At 37.3% G+C, this 21735-nt stretch overlaps 1 long non-coding RNA gene across 2 annotated transcripts in view; it reads right to left on the reverse strand.

The window, feature by feature from the left end:
* The window catches only part of LOC135578986 (uncharacterized), a 60974-nt gene that overhangs the window by 16248 nt on the left and 22991 nt on the right, over positions 1-21735 (reverse strand). The window contains exon 2 of one of the 2 annotated variants that reach the window (XR_010471182.1): positions 10699-11467. The exons of the other annotated variant lie outside the window; for it this stretch is intronic. This is a non-coding gene — a long non-coding RNA (uncharacterized LOC135578986). The remainder of the gene's footprint in view (positions 1-10698; positions 11468-21735) is intronic. 2 annotated transcript variants of the gene reach the window in all.

Here is a 21735-nt window from a genome sequence, read left to right on the forward strand (position 1 = left end):
TGCTTGGCAGAAAAGTCTATTTGTAGACTCTCACAGGCTATTTGAAGATTATTTTTTTTTAACTAAAAATTCTCCCATTATATCTGTCCCTCCAGCATTTTGTAGAATGTTACATTCATGAACAGAGATACAGTATTGTTATACAGATTGGCTGCACCATCTGCTTAAATTAAAGAAAAAAACCCCACATATTTTTATTTATATAATTCATATTTTTCTGATGGTATTTTACAAGATACTCTTTAAAAAAAAAAAAAAAATTACTTACCTAATTTTACTCAAGGACAAATGGTGGCAGGCACCAGATAGGTCAGACAAATTTCAGTCTCTCTTTTAGCATATCTTTGAAAAAAAATCCCTTTTTAATATGCAAACGATCCTAGACTCAACTTGCTAGTTTATTTTCTTCTGTCAACATCGTACATCTCAAAATACAATGTTAAATTCCTCAGGACTAACACCGCATGAAGGTTTACTAGTAAGCAGCAAGGTAACCATCATCACATAATCTAACTCAAAGTGCACAAAAAGAGACTTTTCTGAGGCAACCAGTGTTTGGAAATACTACCTAAATAGAGAAATAACAATAATAGAACCCTAGTCTTGCATTACTGAGAGTATTAAATTAAGCTTTATTAAATACCTTAGAAAACACAGGCTTCCACACTGATAACTAACACTCCTAGGATACCTTTACCCATTTGATTATATTTATAGCTGAGTTAAAAAGAAAGCTATTATAAAATGCAGACATTTTAACACATAGTACTAAAATAGGCAGAGAATACAAAGCCCTGGCTTGGAAGACATGTGGTCCCACTGTAGTTACTGGGCTTCTATATGATATATAGCATAGTACAGTATTGTCCAGAATGATGAGTTTTATTAAACCTATGTCTGAAGTCACTGCTTTTGAAGCTACTCTGTTAGTCACAGTAAGTAAAGTGCATGCTGAATTCAAGATGGAATTAGAGTTTTGAGCTGTGCCCCATTGAGGGACCGCTAGGGCTTCACAGAATTTTGTTTAGGTATTTTTTCTTCCTCTGAATTTACAAAAAGTAAAGATAGGACTCACATGCAAAATTTAGAACTAACAATGATTCATGATAACAGTTTTCAAAATGGAAGGTGCCAGGACCTGAAGATTTGGTTCATACCCACCTCTGCTAAGACATAGTGTTAGCATCACTCTAATAGGAAGAAAACTAATAGGGACTTTGACTTCAAGAGTAAGAACTACTGGGTACTGCTGAACATTTTGGTAATTTTTTTGAGTGACAATTTATCTCATGTGATGAAGTAGTTCAAACTTTTAATCAATAGTCAACAAATTTCATGTTGCTTCCTCTCTGTAAAAAGCTATAACTATATGCAAACAAATGGATACTTATAGAAATATTTTTAAAAAATACTATGTGACAGAAATCTTGATACTGTTTAGGTTCCTCTTGATCAAAATAATGAGATAGTTGATTTAAGTATTCAAGTTAATGAAACTGGATTAGACTCAGTACTGAAGCAGTCAGTTAAAGATTAAGGTTGTAAAAAATCTGGTCTAGCTGTGTCTCTATTAAATCTGACAAATAGTTACAAGTGTATACATGGGCATACCTGTTTGTTGCTCAATTTGTAATCTCTGACATTTACGTTTACAAAATATTTTGAAAATAAGTTACAGAACAGCCTTTGGGCTTTGCAGTATCACACATGCATAGTAGGAAGGACTCATTTTGGTTTGATTTCAACTATTTTCTAGCTTGAGACTTTAGGGGATTTTTTTTAATTAAACATTTTTAGTAGTTACAAAGCAGGAGGAAATGACTACTGAATCAGCTTTAATATGCAGTAGTAAATTATATACATGTCCAGCAAGAAAGGTCCTGAGATGTAAATTTCAAATCTTTTCCTCAAATAACAATTCAAAATGCCTTAGCTCAACAGTATAAAGGAGTAAAAGTTTAGTTCCTGCTACTGTAGAGATAGAATCCACAATATTTCAGAATTGATCAGATATTGATACCAAGGGAAATTCATCATCCTAAATAAAAATGGTTGGTATAATTTAATGAAATACTAGAAAGCTCTTTCATAAAACAAATATAAAAATCCAAGAAATTTGATTAATCTCTAGAAAAATTTTTCTTTACAGAATTTCTCATCAAAATGAGAGAGAAAAACATCATCTTCTCAATCATCTTAAGTGACTGCCTTAACCACTTGACTGAATATTACTATATGTGTTCTTTATTTTTAATTAACTAGCTCCTTCTTTTCTTTCCCTCTTCTAATTTTTCACTCCTTATTAATCTTCTCTTACCATAATCACCCTTCGCCTACTTCTTTCTGGTCTTAAAAGACTTCTTGTTAAAAACAATGTTTCCAAACAGTTCTAAATTAATAAAATTAATACCTTCCTTAATCTCCTAATCCTCAAGGTGTTCTTTAAAGAAGAAGCCCTGTCATTGAATTTCCCATGCAGAACCTTGGCTTTATAAATTTACATTAGCACAAAGTACTGCTGTCGCTTACTGATTTACACTTGCACAAATTTCTGTTCAGTTGGTATTCTGAGATCCTAATAGTTAAACTGAAATTTTCAATCTTGGAAATTGCAGAATATATTCAGAACTTTGGAAGTAGGTCAAATATCATATAAATCTTTTTCATGGTTCTCCATCCAATTATGCTATTTAGGATTAGCTGTCAGGACTCTAGAGCTTCAGATAAATATTGATTATTTGTCAGATTATGCTAATACAGTCAATTCTACAGCAGATAAATATTTGTACAGCCAAATAACACTTGACAGCAAATACGTGTGTATTGTTTAAGACATAAATGTCAACGAATTCATTCTGGTGATTGACATGGAAGTGTACAGATCGTTAAGATCCACCCTTCCCTAATGGTCACAGAAGCATAAAACACAAAACATTATCAAATTATACTTTTCTTATCCCAGCTGATTTGAAGCCAAAAAAATCAACCATAGCTCAAAGACATGGAAGAAAAATATTCAAAGGGAGTGTGAGTGAACAGTGTATTTCATATGCTTACTTTGTAGCATGGTTAACCAAAGATATCTAGATAGCTCCTTTGCAGAAAATTAAATGATGTACTCAAAAATTGATTTAGTATATCTCTTTTTCATTGCCTTTTTTTTTTTTTTTTTAGTTCTTAGTGATATGTACATGAACAATTCCACATGCAAAAATATTAAAACAATACTTTCTTCTTTTATTTTCATAGGTTCTAGATTACAGTCTAGTATTTGAAAAATATTTCATTATGAGCACTGTATGATACTGTTTCTCTATCACACCTGATAGTACACATACCTTTCTAAGACACTTTAAAGTTTGTGCCTTTCTCCTTCATGAAAAAGGTACACAAATCAGGTGGCACCTCCCCTGTATCCCTGTTTTTCTCCTATGTGTTTTGTGTAGCGTAAGGTAAGAACCAGTGCCATTAAGTACATATTGACTAGCATGGAATTATTGCATCATTAGCAGTTAGCATAATAAAGCATTACACAGACTAAATAAAGTATGATTAACTACACAGGTGAAATATATCTTTCTTTGCAAGCTCTTTGAATAGGAAGTGTAACTTTTTAAAATAGCAAGCTATTAAATCAGCAAAATAGACAGAAAGGCACTAAAAGCCTAATGAGGTCCTGGGCCTCCAAAGTCACTGCAAACAAAAATACTCATAGTGGCCATATTAACTGTATTTTTGGAGCTTTGGTCCTGGACTCTTAAATAGTTCTACTAATGACCTGAAATACAAGACAAAGAGTTAATTAACCAGAAGGTACAATATAGAACAAAAGTACAGAATGCAGAACAGTGACTTTGGTTCTGGAAGATATTTGGCACTTCTAGTAAATAAATAGATTAATAGGAATGAAGACTTGCAGTAAGGTTTGGCCCAAAAGATATAAAGTCATTCTTGGATGTACAAACTGTAAGATATTAACAAGACTGGACATGTCACATTAGCTTTGTTTGTGGCAGTGGAATAACCATAATCAGAATGTTGTATTCTGTGCTAGTGTTTGTAGCTCAAGAAGGTGGTAATAAACAAAAAGTTCAGAGAAGTATGTAAGAATATTTAATGGCTGAAAAGCATATCTGATACTGAAAGACAATGAGGCAAATTGTTTAATTCAGCTTCTAGAGTTTGTTTAGTTCAATATTCTACAAAGAGTTTTTGAAAGATATGTGGTCATTTGCAGAAGAAAAGAGAGAGATGAGAATGAAGAAAAGGATCCTAAGTAATTTATACATTGAAAGAAATGTTGAGGAGCAGTATACATGTTCACAAATTTTTGGTAAAGGGAGTATTCTAATTACTACCCTCTTTCCATTTAATAATCATTCTTGAACTTCTGGATCTAGAACAGTATTTCAACATTTAACTTTTATTTTCCTCTTTGTTGTTTCAGAGTACTTAGGTTCTATTAGGATGAGAGGAAATGGCCTCAAGCTGCACCAAGGGAGATTTAGATTGGATATTAGGAAAAATTTCTTCACGGAAAGGGTTGTCAGGCATTGGAACAGGCTGCCCAGGGAAGTGGTGGAGTCACCATCCCTGGAGGTGTTTAAAAGACATATAGATGAGGCCTTAGGGACATGGTTTAGTGCCAGAGTTAGGTTAACGGTTGGACTCAATGATCTTGAGGGTCTCTTCCAACCAAAATGATTCTATGATGCTATACTAAATAACGTGAGAAAAAGACAATATCAGACAATGTGACTTTCCAAAACTAATAAACACCCCAACCTAGTCTTTTAGAAGTAAGAAGAAGTGTTAAACTTGCGTCCTTTGTTTCTGGCAGAGAATGATACCACACTATATAACAAACCCAGGTGAGTCCTTTCTCACAAATAAGCAAAGAGGTAATGGCTATCTTGCCAAGGTAATTGGAATTAAAAGCGCTTCCCTTGAGCTTTGTAAGTTCAAGTTCATGTGTTGTCTTCAGGACAGCCACAATTTAGCACAGTAATCTATCTTATGCAATATATTCTTTATGGTGCAGAGGAGTCTAACAGATACTCAGCAAGGAAAAATTTACCTTTTACTTGCTTGACCTGACCTTCATGCTTAGAAATGAAGTATATACTTTAGGTGCACAATGCATAAGATGCCCAAATAGCATAGCCAGTTTCTCCTTGGCTTGACCTGAATAGCTTCAGTATTGGAAATCTAGGACTCCCAGAATGAAGGCAAAACCATGAACTACAGTTAAGTCTTTTTACTAATGAGTTGTGCATTTGTATAATCTGGCCCCAGCTGTTGTCAGAAAGAAGCTATTAAATATTTACCATATTAATCAAATAGGATTCATCTGTCAACAGGGAAGGAAGACAGGGTGGCAGTATTTGACAAGAAAATAGAAAAGCATACACATCAGAATATGCTCACATACTCATTACAGTTTCTGGAAGAAGATAGTACAAAGCTAAACAATGAAATAAGATGAATTAAGATGCTGTTCACTGATATTCCCTTGATTTAAAGAAATAAAAAAGGTTAAAAGGGAATTTAATAAATACAGTGGTAAAAAGATCACAAAAACGTGTCATGTTGTATATCACTGAAAAATAAACACAGGTAAGTTATTCAGCAGTCAGCCCTAGTGGGTGATCCAGTCCTCCTTTATGGTGTACATGTACTGTATTTATTCATTAGAGCTATTGAGCATGTTACAGCACCCTTGGAGAACCAGATTAGGATTTTCCTAACATATGGAATATAATCAGCTGATGCATTGTAAAAAGAAGATTCTGGCCAAACTCTGCTGAAGCATAGCATATTGACAATTGTCTCTGGGTTTGGACCCACTCTTTTTCTACAAGATAAACATATTATAACTTGTTTCTGCTTCCTCCTTTCAGTGGTCAACATTTTCTGTAGAATTAATTTATATATAGAACATACTGGGCATTGTTCAGTTGTGCTGCTTTGTGCACAAATTAATGAATTTTGTGCCATAGTTGTGATGTCATCAGGCCATGTGACTTAGCAAAAGAGGAGCCAAACTGAAAGATGAAGAAGATTGTTAAAACAGAAGTAATCAAAAGCAAGCGGTTTCATTAGGAATCTACCTCATACCTTGTATGAAGCCCATGCCAATAGTCTAGGCCAGTGGCAAAATGTTGGTGGTATTCTCACTGGGGACACATGTATATGTAATGGAAATTATTATTAATACATACAATGAAATTTTAAATATATTATGAAATGTAACTTATTAGAAACATTAAAGTTTATTAGGCTGTCAATTGCAAGTTATAGCAGTTTTGGACCAGAACTAAAATATTAATAGATGGGGACATAGGTATCTTCTGTATGAGCTGAAGCTTTGAAGTGATCTTCAGTGAAAAGGCTGGTGAAACTGAGACAGTAATAAGTGCTTCTGAAATACCTAAATGAATTGAGATGGTCACCGTAATCTTAACCACAAGATCACCAGCCAATGACATTAACCTAAAAATTACCAAAAACTAAAACAAACAAAAAAAACCCCAACAACCTAAGGCCTTCATTAAAAAAGTAAAAAAGATAAATATTAAATAAATAAATCTCTGCTTTTCTACAGTCTGTTCTTTAACTTTTTTCTCAAAAATTTTCCTTAATAAAACTAAGACATGTACCTCAATACATATGTTGATATCAAATTGATAGCTATCATTCAGATGACTAAAATATTGAATCAATACCTATAAAAATTAGAGAGAGAAACAGTATTTCATTGTTGAACTTTTTATTGTTTTCCAGCAATTTCTACCCAATGGGAAGTAAGTAGTTCTATTTTATTTACTTATTTATTTAAAAAAACCAGCAATACAAACCCAGATTACCTATGCTTTTAGAGAAAAGAAACATACTAGTAGTAAAATAATAATAGCTTATTATGGAAATTTGTCTATATTTATCTAAAACCTTCAGGCTATTATAAAGTACATTGTGACCTTATCATGCAAATTTAACAGTTCTTCCAATAACGTTGTGATTAATATGTAGTCTCAGTAGAATATGCTTTTGTTTTCATTTTTTAATCTTTGATATTTAAATAATTTATGGTTGTTGAGTCCACTAATAATGTTGTAAATATCAAATTTCCTCAGTCATGTGTATGTTCATTTTAGAACAACCCTACTAGGCTGGCTTTTGCGCCCATGCCACTGTTTTCCAACCTATTTCCCTGCTGCCACCACCACCTTTTTGTCTTGTTCAGAGATATTCAGTGAAAATAATCCTATCAAAACACCAAGTGAATATGTTTTTTTTACTAAAGTTACAAAATAATTCAAAAAATATGTGTTGTGTGTGAGTAGGAGTGTTTAGGAGCTAAATTCTCAGCTCTTTTAAGTTGCTTTCACTGAAAATCTTAATTGACGAAAATCTTAATTGACAAGAATCTGGTGTTAAAAAAAAAAAAAGGTAATTATTTTTACAAGGATTTCCTGTTTCTCCACTCATTACCAGACAAAGACAAAATAATGGGCTGGTAAAACTTACATTAAGATTATATTAATACAGGTGCCTCTCCTGTTTTGTGAAGAGTAGGACTCTCACCTGACAAAGTATTTACAGTGATGGTTGTAACTCACACAAAAACAGAGAGGGTCATATTACTCCCATAAAAACAGCATGAACTTTCCCATGTGCTAAACTTTTCAGGTGAGAATCTCAAAACAGATCATGGACAGAAATTGATTCAGTCTCTGCTTTTGACATTTTAACAGCCAGTGTCTGCTGCAAGAGCATAAAGCAGAGGAAAATGCTTCTCTTTGTATAGAGGGGAAAGCAATCTGTACAAAGCAGTGATGTTAATGTCAGCTTTTACTTTTTGTACGTACTGTCACTCAGATAATACAGGTATTTGGGTATTTGAAGGGAGACATTTAGAGCTGGCTTTAAGTTACAAAATTCTGTGATGTTGGGAACTTATATGGTCACCCTCAAAGAATACTACGTCTCTCCATGCAGATGGGGAAACGATTCAGCAGATTAGAGTCAGCAAGTGTCTTAGGCTTTGTCATACTGAGAACAGAAGAGTTTAAAAACTTCTTCAAATCAAAAATGACATTGTATTTTAAAATTTTACTAATTACAATTTGGAATAAATTAGTTACTCAATATAATTTTCAAGCTTTTTGCTTTGTAAGACATATAATTCTGAGATCTGAAGGTGTTTTCTCAATGGCTGAGGTTCACAGGCTATGAAATCGTGAGTACCTAGTTCCAGGATAATACATTTAATATTCATAAAGAGAAGACTTCAGACTGTATGAGGTGCCACACTGACAGTCCTCAAGTATTACATTATCTAATTAAAAATTAAAGCCAGTACTGCTGCAAATAAAAGGTATCCAAAGAATAACTTTCCTTCATATTTTAGTCTCTGTGACCCATTTTACGGGAAGACAATGACACTATGTGAAGTAGATCTTTAGTATTTCTGTCATGCTGATTAATGTAATTGGAGAAATATGGCTGAGCTCTCCCTGAGGAAGAAGTAAGTACAACCTTAATGAGTTTTGTTAATACTGCAACTTGCTTAAATAAAATAAGAATACAATTAAGCTTATTCAAATGCAAGACTAAATCAGAATGCCTTTAACTATTGTTCAGTGCACTGAAGTGTGAAATACATGCTTTTATGTTTGCTGCAAAAAACAGGCACTTTTAACATTAAAGGCATGGGATGGAGTAATACAACAAAGACAGGAAAAGATAAATAATAGATAAAAATAGCTAAGTCTGTGACTTACATGCATAATGTAACACATGAAAGCACAAGAGCAAGGGGGAAAAAAAATCTTTCTAACTCCAAAGGGAAAAACAGGGCAGAAATCCTAACTGAGGTAATTGGTCAGCTAAGCTTCTGATATTGCCTGAAAATTGTGTTGTATAGCACTTCAAACAAAAGGACATACAATTGAGTAAGGGCAATCTGATCCTGCCATCCTATCCTTACATTCATCAACACCTACAAATATTAAGTTTAAACTGATTTAGCATCAGTGGTGAGCATTAGGCTCAAATTCTCAGAAAGTGATGATGATACAATCATGGATTTCTTATAAACAAAAGGGCACAAACCACATATATAGAGCAGAGTTTATTACTAACTCAGTTAATGTTTCAGGAGTCTGACAGCCCAAAGTGTTTGTTCAGTTACACTAATATTCACTAATAATCCAAATTAATTCAAAGAAACCTCAGTAATACAGCTAACTGGCTTTACCATGGAAAAGAAAAAAAATAGAATTAAAAAAAGAAATCTCCCTTGGTGCTGTGCTCTCCCTTCTTGTGCCCCTGGGCTGGCAGTCTCAGAAGAAGGAGGAAGAATGAGAGCAGGCTGTAATGAGCTGTCAGCACCTTGATGGCTTTGTTGGGAAGAGCAGGATGTGCCTGCTAGGGGTTTCCTCCTGCTCTTTCCCAGGAGAAGTATGGAGTTGATGATTTCTTCCAGATCATGCTTGTGGTCCGCTTGAGTTTGGTTTTATGTTTCCCTGTCACAGGTTGCTTCCTTCTCCCAGATTGGCAGATGCAGCCTGGCAGTGGTCCCCAGTGTTATCAGGACCCACCACAAAGGACTATGGTTTGTCAGATAGTGAGGTGGGGGAGGAGGGGATGGGCTGAGCTGTGGAGGAGGTGTCAGGTGGGGGAGGAGGGGATGGGCTGAGCTGTGGAGGAGGTGTCACCTCTCCCCAGCAGGGCCACCCCCAGAGCAGAAGCTGGAGCAGGGAGGCAGCAGGCCCATCACAGGGGTTAACCAAGAGACACGTAGCTCGGGCCACAGTGAGGCTGAGCCCCTGCACTGCCAGGTCAGTGCACAGCTGGTGGCCTTATACAGGCAGCCACAAAAGTCTTATTTTCTGGGCTACAGTGGCTCAGACCACTTACATTCACCTTATTGACACATCTCAGGTGTGAGCTGTTTACCATTGCCTTAATTTCTCTGCCTAACTTCTCTTTCTATAAAAAGAGTTGTCCAGCTCCATCCTGCCACCTTAATGAAAGTCAGCACAGAAACAATAACAAGTAGTCTGAGCTGGAGGATAAGCTTGATCCTTAAGCTACCATGACATTATAGACACAACTTTAGAAACCCATCATCCAAAGGAAACAAGAAAACACCAGGTAGTGGCTGAAGAAAAAAAAAACAAAAACAAAAATCAAGACCAGTGATGCACTTCAAAAGGCATTTGTTGTGTGGAACCTGAAACTAGATACATTTTTCAAATAAGTCATGATGAATTATAATCTTAATGAGGTAAGTTTGAGCATAAGTGTTATGAAGCTTTTTGGTTAAAAGGTCTAACATCTAGAAATGAAGAATCATGATGTTCTAATTAAAGGTACTTAGAAAGAGGTTCTGAATAACCAGGTATTAGTTTTAGACAGCCATGTGGTTGTCACATGCCACCCAGAGGTATGAATCAGCAAAGAGATTGGTCAGTCTCCTTGGTTGGAAAAGAGTATATGGGCTTTTATTTTACAGCTTGGCCCAATTGGCAAATTATTTGGTGGCAGAATGAAATATGATATTTAGGCTCAGTTGCTAAGCATAAAAAGTTTGCAGCACATGTGGGACTGTAAATCTCACATTACTATATTGCATATAAAAAGGAAAGCAAAATAATAGAAGCATAGGAAATAAAGAAAAGAAAGAGATATTACCATCCTATGGCTCTGCTTTGTGTATGATGGGGTTTGTAGTCTTCAATCAAGCAATGTGTGGCTTCCTCCGGTGTCTTGTTCAGTTCCTGTGATGAGGCTGGTTGGTGGAGTGGTCCTCAGGATGTTGGGTGTGGCACCACAACACTGCTTGCACAGGTGGGCTTTTTATAGTCTTCTGGATTGCCTGCTTGCATAACCTTTGATCCTCTGTGCAGTCATTACTCAGGGGTTATTGCAAAAGATGGAAAAGTCCACAAGGGTCATGGATCACCTTGAAGGGTCTGGGCAGTCTGGGTCTTTTCCCTTAGTGGCGTGCTGGGCCTATCAGAAGATGGAGCTATGTATCTTTCAACACATTCCCCAACTCCTGTGTCAGCCAGTCAGCCTTTGTCTGTGGTTCATTAGCTTGCTGTGAATATGTAATCACAATTCACCTTATCACAATTTGTCCCATCTCCTGCTCCTAGGGATGACCCATCTCCTTCGGCTGGATGAACTGGTTTTGCCACAATGTTTGAGACATTATACTTTTCAGTCTCTGACAGTGGTTCAGGGAAAGAAATCCTTAAATTTCATTCCAGATTAGAAAATTCTGGTTTAATTCTCTGGGAGTGAGAGGAGAGCATGAGTTTATTCCTGAGTGAAGGTGCAGAGAACAGAAAATGTAGCTGGAGTCATGCCACTATTCTTGAAATAAAAAGGCTAAAGAAATGGCTGAACATGAGGATGGAAATATTTTGCATCTTGTAAAAAGTTATAACAGGTACACCTGTCAGAGAAAAGAAGTACCAGTCTCTGAAATCCATTACTTCTTGTGCTACAATACAGATATTTTTCAGTTGAGGCATCAACAAATCAATACAGGTCAGTATATTTTGTACCACAGTCAACAGACCTTTTCCAATTGACTTGAATGAACACTACATTCAAAAGTTCAGGCTGAAGCCTTAGATTATGTTAGGCAGTTATTCTGCATGTCTAACTGACATTAGACACCTAGTAATTATTTTTGAGTTAGTTGTGCATTTGTGGAAAAGAGAAGCAATGTTGTTGACCTTATTTTCATGTAATACTCAAACGTGCATTTCAATTCCAACATACAATACAGTGGTGTATAAGAAGACTAATACGAACTTGGAAGAGAAGGGGAAAAGATGACATTCAACAGAGGCACAAGTTGGGAAATTCAAGATAGCAACCTAAAATTCCTGAAAAAGCAGAGAATAGAAATAGAACTGACAAGGAAAATGTTGACAGCAGTTTAGGATTTTAAGTGAACTCAATAGAAAGATTAGCAAAAAGATCACAGTACTAGAGTCATTCCCCAAAAGAAACTCCTACATTTACATGGGGAGGTGGCAGGAAATCTCTTGCTGTATTGAAAATATTAACCCTAAAACAAGAGTAGGTAGCCAATATGTGGTGTTTGTTATCTTTTTTTTTTTTTTTTTCTAATCTGGTGGATCAGAGCCACAGGGTTCTCAAGGGGCCTTAAATTTTCTGCAAAGAATGTACTTTACTGATTATGATTAAAGATACAAGACATGATTCTATGTATTGAAGGAATATAAACTACAAATCAGTTAAAACTGTAAATCAGTAGTGTGGTTGATGTGTAAACCATACATTTATTTAAGGTATGTGGAAGGAGGCCTGATTAGGAATTAAGTGGTTCTTCCGTGATGCATTTCCAAAACAAATCTGATCATGTGACAAACACTGTAAACAATTTTTCCTTTATGAAACTTGTTTACCTTAACAAGAACAGCACTCATGGCCCTAGCACCATTTTAAACAAGAATATGCAGTAGTTACCTCCACCCCAAAGCGACTTCCTTTTTTAACTCAGAAGATTCAGGAACCTCCAGCTTTACATACAGACATCACTTATTATTAGTGTTTTAAATGAGAAATACCCAATGGTGATGAAAGCGAAGGTAGCTAGATGTGTTACAATTAAGTAAATGAAAGTTGGTCTTTAAACATAATGGGTTTTGAATGATGCCTTGATGACTAATGTCGGAGTATTTTCTATTGAATTGTTCATTTGGAATTCTCCTTCTAAAACACTATAAAAAGTTCTGCAGAGACAATATGTGTACTGTGGGACAAAAAGACTAATTGGGAGCGGTTGGTTAACCTTGACTGGTGGCCACGTGCCCACCAAGCTGCTTTCTCACTCCCACTCCTCAGCAGGACAGGGCAAGAAAATAAGATGACAAACTCACAGGTCAGGATAAATGCAGTTTAAGAAAACAAAGCTCACATGTGGAAGCAAAGCAAATAAAAATATTTACGATAAGATTAAAAGTTCATGAGTTAAGGGCAGGGAGATCAGTCACAGGAAAGGAAGGTTCAACTTTGGGGAAATTAATTTATTGCCAATTAATAACAGAGTGGGACAGTGAGAAATAAAAACAAAACAAAAACATTTTCTCCCCACCCCCCTCCTTTCTTCCCAGGCTCAGATTCACTCATGACTTTTCTACCTCCTCCCCAATGAGCAACGCAGGGGCATGGGGAATGCAATTGGTTCATAACACTTTGCTGTCCCTTTCTCCTCATGCTTTTCCTCTGCTCCAGCATGGCATCCCTCTCATGGGATACAATCCTTCATTAATTGCTCCAGCATGGGTCTTTTCCAAGGGGTACAGTCCTTCAGGTGTGGACTGCTCCAGCACGTGTCTACTACAGACCTCAGTTTCTGCTGGGAGCCTACTCCAGCATGAGCTCTCCATGGTCTATAACTTCCTTCGGGACACATCTGCCTGCTGGGGCATTGGTCCCTCCATGGGCCACAGGTTGGATGTCTTCTCTGGCGGTGACACTGACACTGCCATATGACACTGGCTGTGTCTGACATGGGGCAGCTCCTGGTGTCTTCTCCCAGAAACCACCCCTGCACACCCCTGCTACCAAACCATTGCTTCATAAACCAAATACATTCCACCTCTCACCTCTGTGAAATATATATTTAAGAATTAACTTTAAAATACACTGTCATCACACAATCTTAATTTACATCATAGAACCATTTTGGCCCCTCAAGCTCATGAAGTCCAAACATTAACCTCACACTGTCACTGAACCATGTCCCTAAGAACCTCAAACACTTAGTCTTAAACACTTCCAGGGATGGTGACTCAACCACTTCTCCGGGCAATCTGTTCCAGTGCTTCACAACCCTTTCTGTGAAGAAATTTTTCCTGATGTCCAATCCAAACCTCCTCTGGCAGAACTTGAGGCTATTTCCTCTTGTCCTATCACTTGTTACTTCAGAGAAGAGACCAGCATTCTCCACACTACAGCCTCCATTCAGGTAGTTGTAGAGTGGGATAAAACAATACCTCAAAGTCAAAATAGCATCATCACACAAAAGTAAGTGGGCAGTTAATACACACTCCAGCCTTTACCCCATCATCAAAATAACAAAAAAACTCCCCAAAGTTATTCCATTCTCTGGCAAGGTCAAGTCCATGTGTTGCCCGTTACCTCTCCTGATTACTGTCCTTGTCTCCATTCCAGTGGGATACACCAGAAGGACTGTGGTAGGTTGACCTTGGCTGACTACCCTGTGTGCACCAAGCCACTCTCTCACTCCCCTCCTTAGCAGGACAGGGGGAGAAAATAAGATGCAAAACTTTTGGGTCAAGATAAATGCAGTTTAGGGGAAGAAAACAAAAGCCACATGTGGAAACAAAGCAAATAAAAAAAAATATTCTCTACTTCTCAACAGCAGGTGATGTCTGGCCACTTCCTGGGAAGTAGGGCCTCAGTACATGTAGTGGTTACTTCAGAAGACAACAAAAACCTTAACAGTGAATGCCCTACCCCATTCCCCTCCTCCTTTCTCTTAGATTCTATCCATGAGCATGACATTGTATGGTATGGAATATCCCTTTGGTCAGTTTGGGTCAGCTGTCCTGACTATGACCCCTCCCAATCTCTTGCTCACTCACAGCCTACTAAACTTTGGAGGTGATGTTGGAGAGCCAGCCTTGATGCTGTGCAAACACTGTTCAACAACAGCCAAAACATTGGTGTGTTATCGACATAATTCCACCTACAGTTACAAGCACAGCACTATATGGGCTGCAATGAGGAAAGTTAACTCCTTCTCAGCCAGACTCAGTAAAGTGACATAATTATTTGCTTCTTCCTTTGTATTGAAACTACTCTGAAACCCAAGAAAAAGCAATCAGAGAAATTCAGCAAGCCCAACATGGTTTTCGAAATTAACTCAGAGTTATTGGTCATTTGATGTATAAGATATTTTTAAAGAAGCCTAACTGAAGTGCTTTTAAAATAAAAATGGCACTTATACGTATTAGACATGATTATAGAATACAAAGATTGTATAACTTTTAATAAACCAAGTTCATAAAATTGACATGAAGTAAAATATGTTGCATTGATTGCTGCTTACTGTTTGATTTGGGGATAGAAGTCAGATTTACACTCTAAATTTTCTTCAGATTGCTGTGGATTGCAATGCCAGTTGTGCTATATGTGCAAGTTTTTTGGGATTTTTTAAGTGTTTGTAGCTACAAGTATTTCAGTAATATTATATGCTTTTTCTATATAATTTTAAGGATCTGGAGGAAGTGGCATGTGGGGCAGAAGGTGGGTAGCGCAAACTTTGATAATCCAGGTGAACTACAAACCACGAAGAGGTTTGCTACTGTCTTTCACCTCCATTCCACCTTCCTGCTGACTCTTGCTATTATACTTATCTGCTATCTTTTGCCAGCTTTTCAGATGTATTTGACTTTGAGGTTAAGTTATTTATGTTAACACCTCACAGCTCCCACATCTTAAAGCACAGACTAGGTACTTGCCTGATCCACTCCCACAGCCACCCTGAGGAGTCCATTTCCATCCAACTCTCCTGCTGAGCTTCACCCTCTTGCAGCCCCTGCCCCTCCCCACATCACAGGCATCACAGGTGATCCAATGACCTCACCATGACTCACAAGAAAGCAGTGACTCAGTGAGCTCAGAGTGACTCACAGGAAAGATGGAAGGAAAGTCTAGTTACTCAGCAGAGCCCTGAGGAGAGCACAGAGTTTCCAGTCAGCTCCTGTGGTGTTACTGAACAAATGCATCGGACTTCCAGCATTTCATAGAGAATTAGACTAGAAAGGACCTTGGGGATTATCTCTTCCGATCTAATGCCTGCCTTAAACCTGTAGAAAAATCAATGCATTAGGACATATTTATCCCCAACCTTTTCCCCTTTCTGCAGGAGCAGAGGTCTATATGTATTATACTTGTTACTCCAGCAATATTTTCCCTGAACTTTCATTAAATGTCTTGCTTTCCCACACTGATTTCCTTTTGTCTCATAAACAGATTTCCTTTCTGTTCTTTCTCTGAGGGAAAGGAAATTAAGAAAAATTATATATAGAACTAACACTTTTTTTTTTTTTCCTGGGATTTTGCCCTTGGTAGAAATGAATTACATCAGCCCAAATATCTTCTTTTTTTTTTGAGTCCTAGCTTTATTGGAGTTACTGATGCATACAAATTCTTCTGGACCCGAGGTAACTTTCTTCTTTAATTTCCTACTATTTCAGTCTGAAACCCATTCTTAGTGTCTGAAAATTTGCTTTGCAATTGCTTTCCTCTGGCTATGGCATCTGTTGCCACAACCTCCACTAAGTCCAGAAACAGATAATCCCATTTCCTATCAATATCAGTGACCTTAGAAAAGGAAGTGGAAGCTTCACCAGTGCAAGAGAAATGAGTAAAAGAGAAACTCAAGAGTTTGGGCCTCTATTATTTGCTTTGCTGTATGTTTGAAGTTTTTTTGCTGAAAAAAAAATAAATAAAAAAACCCACACAAATTATTTTCACAGAGATTTTTGGATGACCATTTGTTTCTCTGTTTTCCAATGCAGCAATATAGGACAGTTCACTTTGATGGCTACTTGTCATAAATGCATATATAGAATAATGCTCTTTGTAACAATAACATTAATATCTCAACTAGCAGAAAAGTGGACATACTAAAATGTACTAAACATTTTTCATCTTAATTATTTCTTTATAAAAAATAAAAAAGTTCATAAGTTTTAAAAGCCTTCTTAAATGTCTTCCATGTTTAGCCTTTTCTCAAAGACAAAATATTAGTAAGACACAAAGTCAAAAGAAGTATCAGAAGTAAGATGAAAGACTGTGAGGAACAGAAAAAAGAATTTATCAGAAAGTACTCTTAGGGGTTACAAAAATAGAAATAAAGATAGATTTGGCAAGAATGAAAATAACTCTTTGCAAAAGAAATAATAACATTGCATTTTTTTGTTATTTATTCTGCTAAGAAAATAAAGATGAAGAAATGGTGTTTGTTATCTAACGAGGGTGGAATGTTGTGAGGATAAACCAGATAGAAATGATAGTCTGTCTCTAAGCTGTCTGAAGACAGACCAAAAACTTTGTCTCAGATTTCAATCAAGAGAACAACACAGCAAAGACAAGTGGGCCATTGAGGCCATACACACACACACAAAAATTATCACGTATGTAATCAGAAGACAATTTAAAGGGTTTTTTAAATATATTTCAGTCAAGGGACCTGACAATCTCAATATTATAGTATTTCAAGAATTGGCACACATAATCACAGGTCTAGCAAGCAATCATCTTTAATGCATCGGCTGAAGAAGGGGTATTGCTGTTTGGTTTTAGAATAGCATATATGCTGTCCATTCTTAAGAAACTTCAAAGAATTTAGCCTGCCCTTAGTAGTAAAATAGTCTAAATGCTGTCTGCAGTCCACTACTTGTAATTAAAGGGGCTAAGGGATAGCATTTGCTATTTGGCCAGGTGCTATGTATTTTTCAGTTGTGTATGGCAAGAATGCAGAGCCTACCCTTGGCAGATGGCCTTGATAACAGCAGCTGGTAAGATAGAAATGTCAAAGTGTGTGTGTAAATCCAATATGCAAAACTGTCTGAGAGGAGGTTTTCCCCAAACTAACAGAATTAAAAAGGAAGCTGAACACCAGCCATATTAAATATTAACCAGGGAATTGCAAAGAGATATGAGGGATTCAACCCGAAAACAAGTATAAAAGAAACAAATAAATTTGTCAAAGCTTGGAGGAAGATGCCTTGGAGCAGATTAAGGAGCAATGATCCTGGCTGGGCATTGCTGGTCATCATCCCATGGCATCCTCAGCCCCACCTGGGCCAGACTCAGCACCTCCCATGGGACACAGGAGCAGCTTGCATGCAGCCAGTCACCCATGGCACGGGAACTGTGTGAGGGCCATATGGGACTCCAGCCCACAGCTGGCACCTCAGTGGGGTATTGTGACGGATGCACTCGACCCCTTAACCAAACCAGCAGCAGTTTGGTACAGGCTCCCAAGGGAGGCCAGGCCAACAACACCTCTAGTTTACCCAAAAAGGAGAAGAGTGACAAAGTGAACATTAAGGCATAGGCATTGGAACACCGATCATGCAATTAATGCATTAATAGTGAGTGACTTTTCCAAAATTCATTTATCAAGAAACTAAGAAAGCTGTGGGTACAAGGAGTCTCATGTCTATCTTTCTATCGCATGTAATTTGACTACAAGCCAACCACTTTATTCCATAAATATGACTGCCTAAGTGAGCTTTCTTTGAGCTCTCCCTGCTAGGCAGTGTGGCTGCATGGTGCTGATCTGCTCTTGAACTGGGAGACCTCTCAAGGTCAGTCTTAGAAGCAGAGACCTTTTACTAACAGCAGATCTTTAATAAATGACTGATAAGATTTTGAATTAATACTAATAAAACATTACTAATCCATGTAGATATTCAATATTAATTATTATAAATTTTGTAAAGATCATTCCATTAGACATAAGCCATTGTCCAAGTCTGAGTGTACAATTGGACATAGCAACAGCTAGGCTTCATAAGGAGTTTAGAAAACAAGGGAGTCCACTTTGAACCTTGTGACTCAGTGGAAATGTCTTCCTTGCTGTTTGTGTCTCTCTTCTCTGTGTGAATCATTCTAACTTGATTCTAACTCAATTTTCCTTGGTATATTTCTTCCATATAGTAATTAAGGTGAACCTTGCCATTAAACTGGGTAAACCCCTTTGTTGAATTCCATTAAATTTGTTGAACAGTCAAATTACTATTTTACCTTAATAAAACACGTTGCTGTGTCTCTCTCTTTTGAGTGAGGTGCATACCACTCATTTGTGACTGATGCCAGCAGTGGCAGTAGCAAATTCGCAGCCGAAGAACCCACAAATCCAGAAAAGGCACTGCATGTGTTAGAACCTCACCCGCACACTAGGCGGGTTGCATTTCAGCCTCTGTGTGTGTGATTGCAGCTTTTGAGGTTGAGTTATAGAAGGGTTATTATAAAGCTCTAGGCGTTTGTTAACATTTTTTATGGGTCAAGTATTGTGCTGGATCTTTTGTACTGTTGTTATTGGTCCTCAACATATAATTCACTGCTTGACAGTTTATTGCATGTTGTTAATAAAACAACAAATTACTTCTATACTAAATGAACTCACCTCTGTGGACTGAAGTTTTTCCATGAGACAAACAGATTCAGGGAAACAATGTTGCATACATTTTTTGCCTTTCCTTCTTAAGTTCCCATTTCCCCCTATTTGCTGTGCTTCAGGCACAAAAGAAAGTATGAAGGGCAAGTAGTAAATCCAGAAAGGATCTCAGATGTAAACAAATGACCATGTCTGGGAGAGGCTGAAGGAGACTAACGACAGACAAGGAACAGACACATAGTCAGTGCTAATATGTCGAAGTTCTTCATGGCTTGACCACTCGAGTTGCATGCTCCTCCTTTAAAAAAGGTTTGAGAAAAAGGTTGAAGACATAAGTGAAAAGTGGCATAAAAAATAGTAAATGTGGATCATATTTGAACAATTTTGTTCATCATTGAAGGGCACTACTGACTTTTTGTTAGATGAAAGGATGCAGCACATCTAATCTGCCTGGATTTCAGAGAAACACTTGCTATGGTGCCATGCAGGATAAGCTAAGTGAAGCTGGAAAGAGGCCTGAAAAGGAAACTGAGTATAGGGTGAGAATTAACTGAAGAATATGCTTTCTTTTTAATTTTCTTGGCGCAAAGTTTAGGTATGTGTTGAAAAAATTTTCTAATATGTTATACTGGGAGAAGAATATGGTTTAGCTGAGAACTAAAGCAACAGAAATGGAATAGAAACAAACACTGGAGACTACAGCGTCTTTCTTTTAGGGACTAATGAGAATAATTTCTCCAAGATGCTGTGATCTCATTAGCTGGAAACTGCCGAGAAATAGCAAAGTCTGCACCTATAAGCCATTGAAAGTTTACAAGATGCCAATGTGACAAAATAAAAGTGGAAAAATGAACCTACGGTTTGTCAGACTAGGTTTTTCTGGCTGAAATAAGGAAATCTTAATTTCATTGTCTGTAATATGGATGTTTTCTGTAATACTACAAGCAGTTTTTGACCCACCAAGAAGTTTGAGAAGATGACTGCAGATTGGAACAAAGCTAACTCCAGGAGAGAAGCTCTCAAAGACAAATACTAGACTTAGGGCCTCTCACCTCCCACCTGAAAGCAGCAATCGCTACTGCTTACTTCCAATGAGCGCCTGCAAGAGTATGGGGTTTTTTGCTCTAATCTGTGTGCAATCAAAGACCTCCTGTTCGCATGCACGAGTTGTTTTCAGCCATTTCCTACAGCTGAGACCGCTGCTCATTCCTTTCCAGCTAATAAATATTGCTGCAGCCAGCCATGTATCAACATCAAATTCTGCATGACCACAGCAAGGCTGATTGTAATAGTGGTCAGCAGTCTCAACCTGAAAGAAAAGATTAGCAGAACCTTTGAAGTCACCATGAGGATGTTCCTCTCTCCTTCATACTTGGTAGGGAACAATGAACAGCACTGCCTTTTCATTGAGACTTGTCTCTGTCCATGAATGGCATGATGTTGGGGTAATTAACAGCTGCTTAAACAGATGGCTAAAGAACAACAGTTCTTTAAACAGCCCTCAATCATAGTTTTCTTAATTATTCACCATTCTGGCTGCACTGTTTATCAACAGGATCCCCAGCATGGCACAGAGGAGGCTACAACACAGCAAAGCATAATCAGTGCCTCACATCTGTAAGGATTTCTTGTTAGGGAATGTTTCAGATGTAGATAAAGGCAAAGCTCTTGGGCTCAGGTTAGAGTCAGATATACAGTCTAGGAACAGCTTTTGTTGAAAGGAAGAATAAAAGGCTGAGATAAGGTTAGTATTTGCAAATGCACAAGGACACCAGAGAACTAATTTATGCTAGGAAATGAACAAGTAGGTATAAATTTACAGAGAGGAAACTTATCCAGGAAATTAAAAGAAGGCTCCTAATGACTAGCAAGTAAGATCTGAGGAAATGGCAGGAAGAAACCCAGTGTATTTAAAGTTATGTTTATAAATCAGATATGCAATGATGACAGGAGAAAACTGGATCTAGTATTTTAAGAAATTATTTCAATATTCATGAGATTTTTAGATGTGATCTTTACAGTGCCGAAAGCTGCAGTATGTCGTCCTGTTCTTACATGAGATGTAGGGGTCAGTTTCTGTTATTGCAGCAATGCTCAATCATCTGCCTGGGGTTCAGGCGGTTTGAGCCCTGCCAGCAAGCCTCTAAAAATGTAGATAATTTAAAGTGTTTCATGCATCAAGACATCTATAGGTCAGACAGCACCTGAGTGGGAAACCTTCCTGAAATGGTGAGGTAAGATTTGGGTGATAAAGTCCTTCTGTGGCTTTAATCCAAAATGCTTTTGCAATTCTCTCTGAGTTATAAGAGTGGGGAAAAAATTCAATTCCCATTGCAAAAGTGTTCCAAGGTCTGTCATGCTTCTGAGAACAAAGCTAGAGTAAAACCACCCTCAGTTAAAAAACTTGACACTGGCAAAATCCTAGCTGATAATTTTTTGAGTGGATTAGAGAGGATTAGAGAAGAGAGAGAGGTAGAATAAAAATAAGTAGATAAGAATTTTTTCTTCAAGTCACTTTTGAGCATGGT

This window comes from Columba livia, chromosome 3, assembly GCF_036013475.1.
Source record: "Columba livia isolate bColLiv1 breed racing homer chromosome 3, bColLiv1.pat.W.v2, whole genome shotgun sequence".
NCBI classification, from domain to species: domain Eukaryota; kingdom Metazoa; phylum Chordata; class Aves; order Columbiformes; family Columbidae; genus Columba; species Columba livia.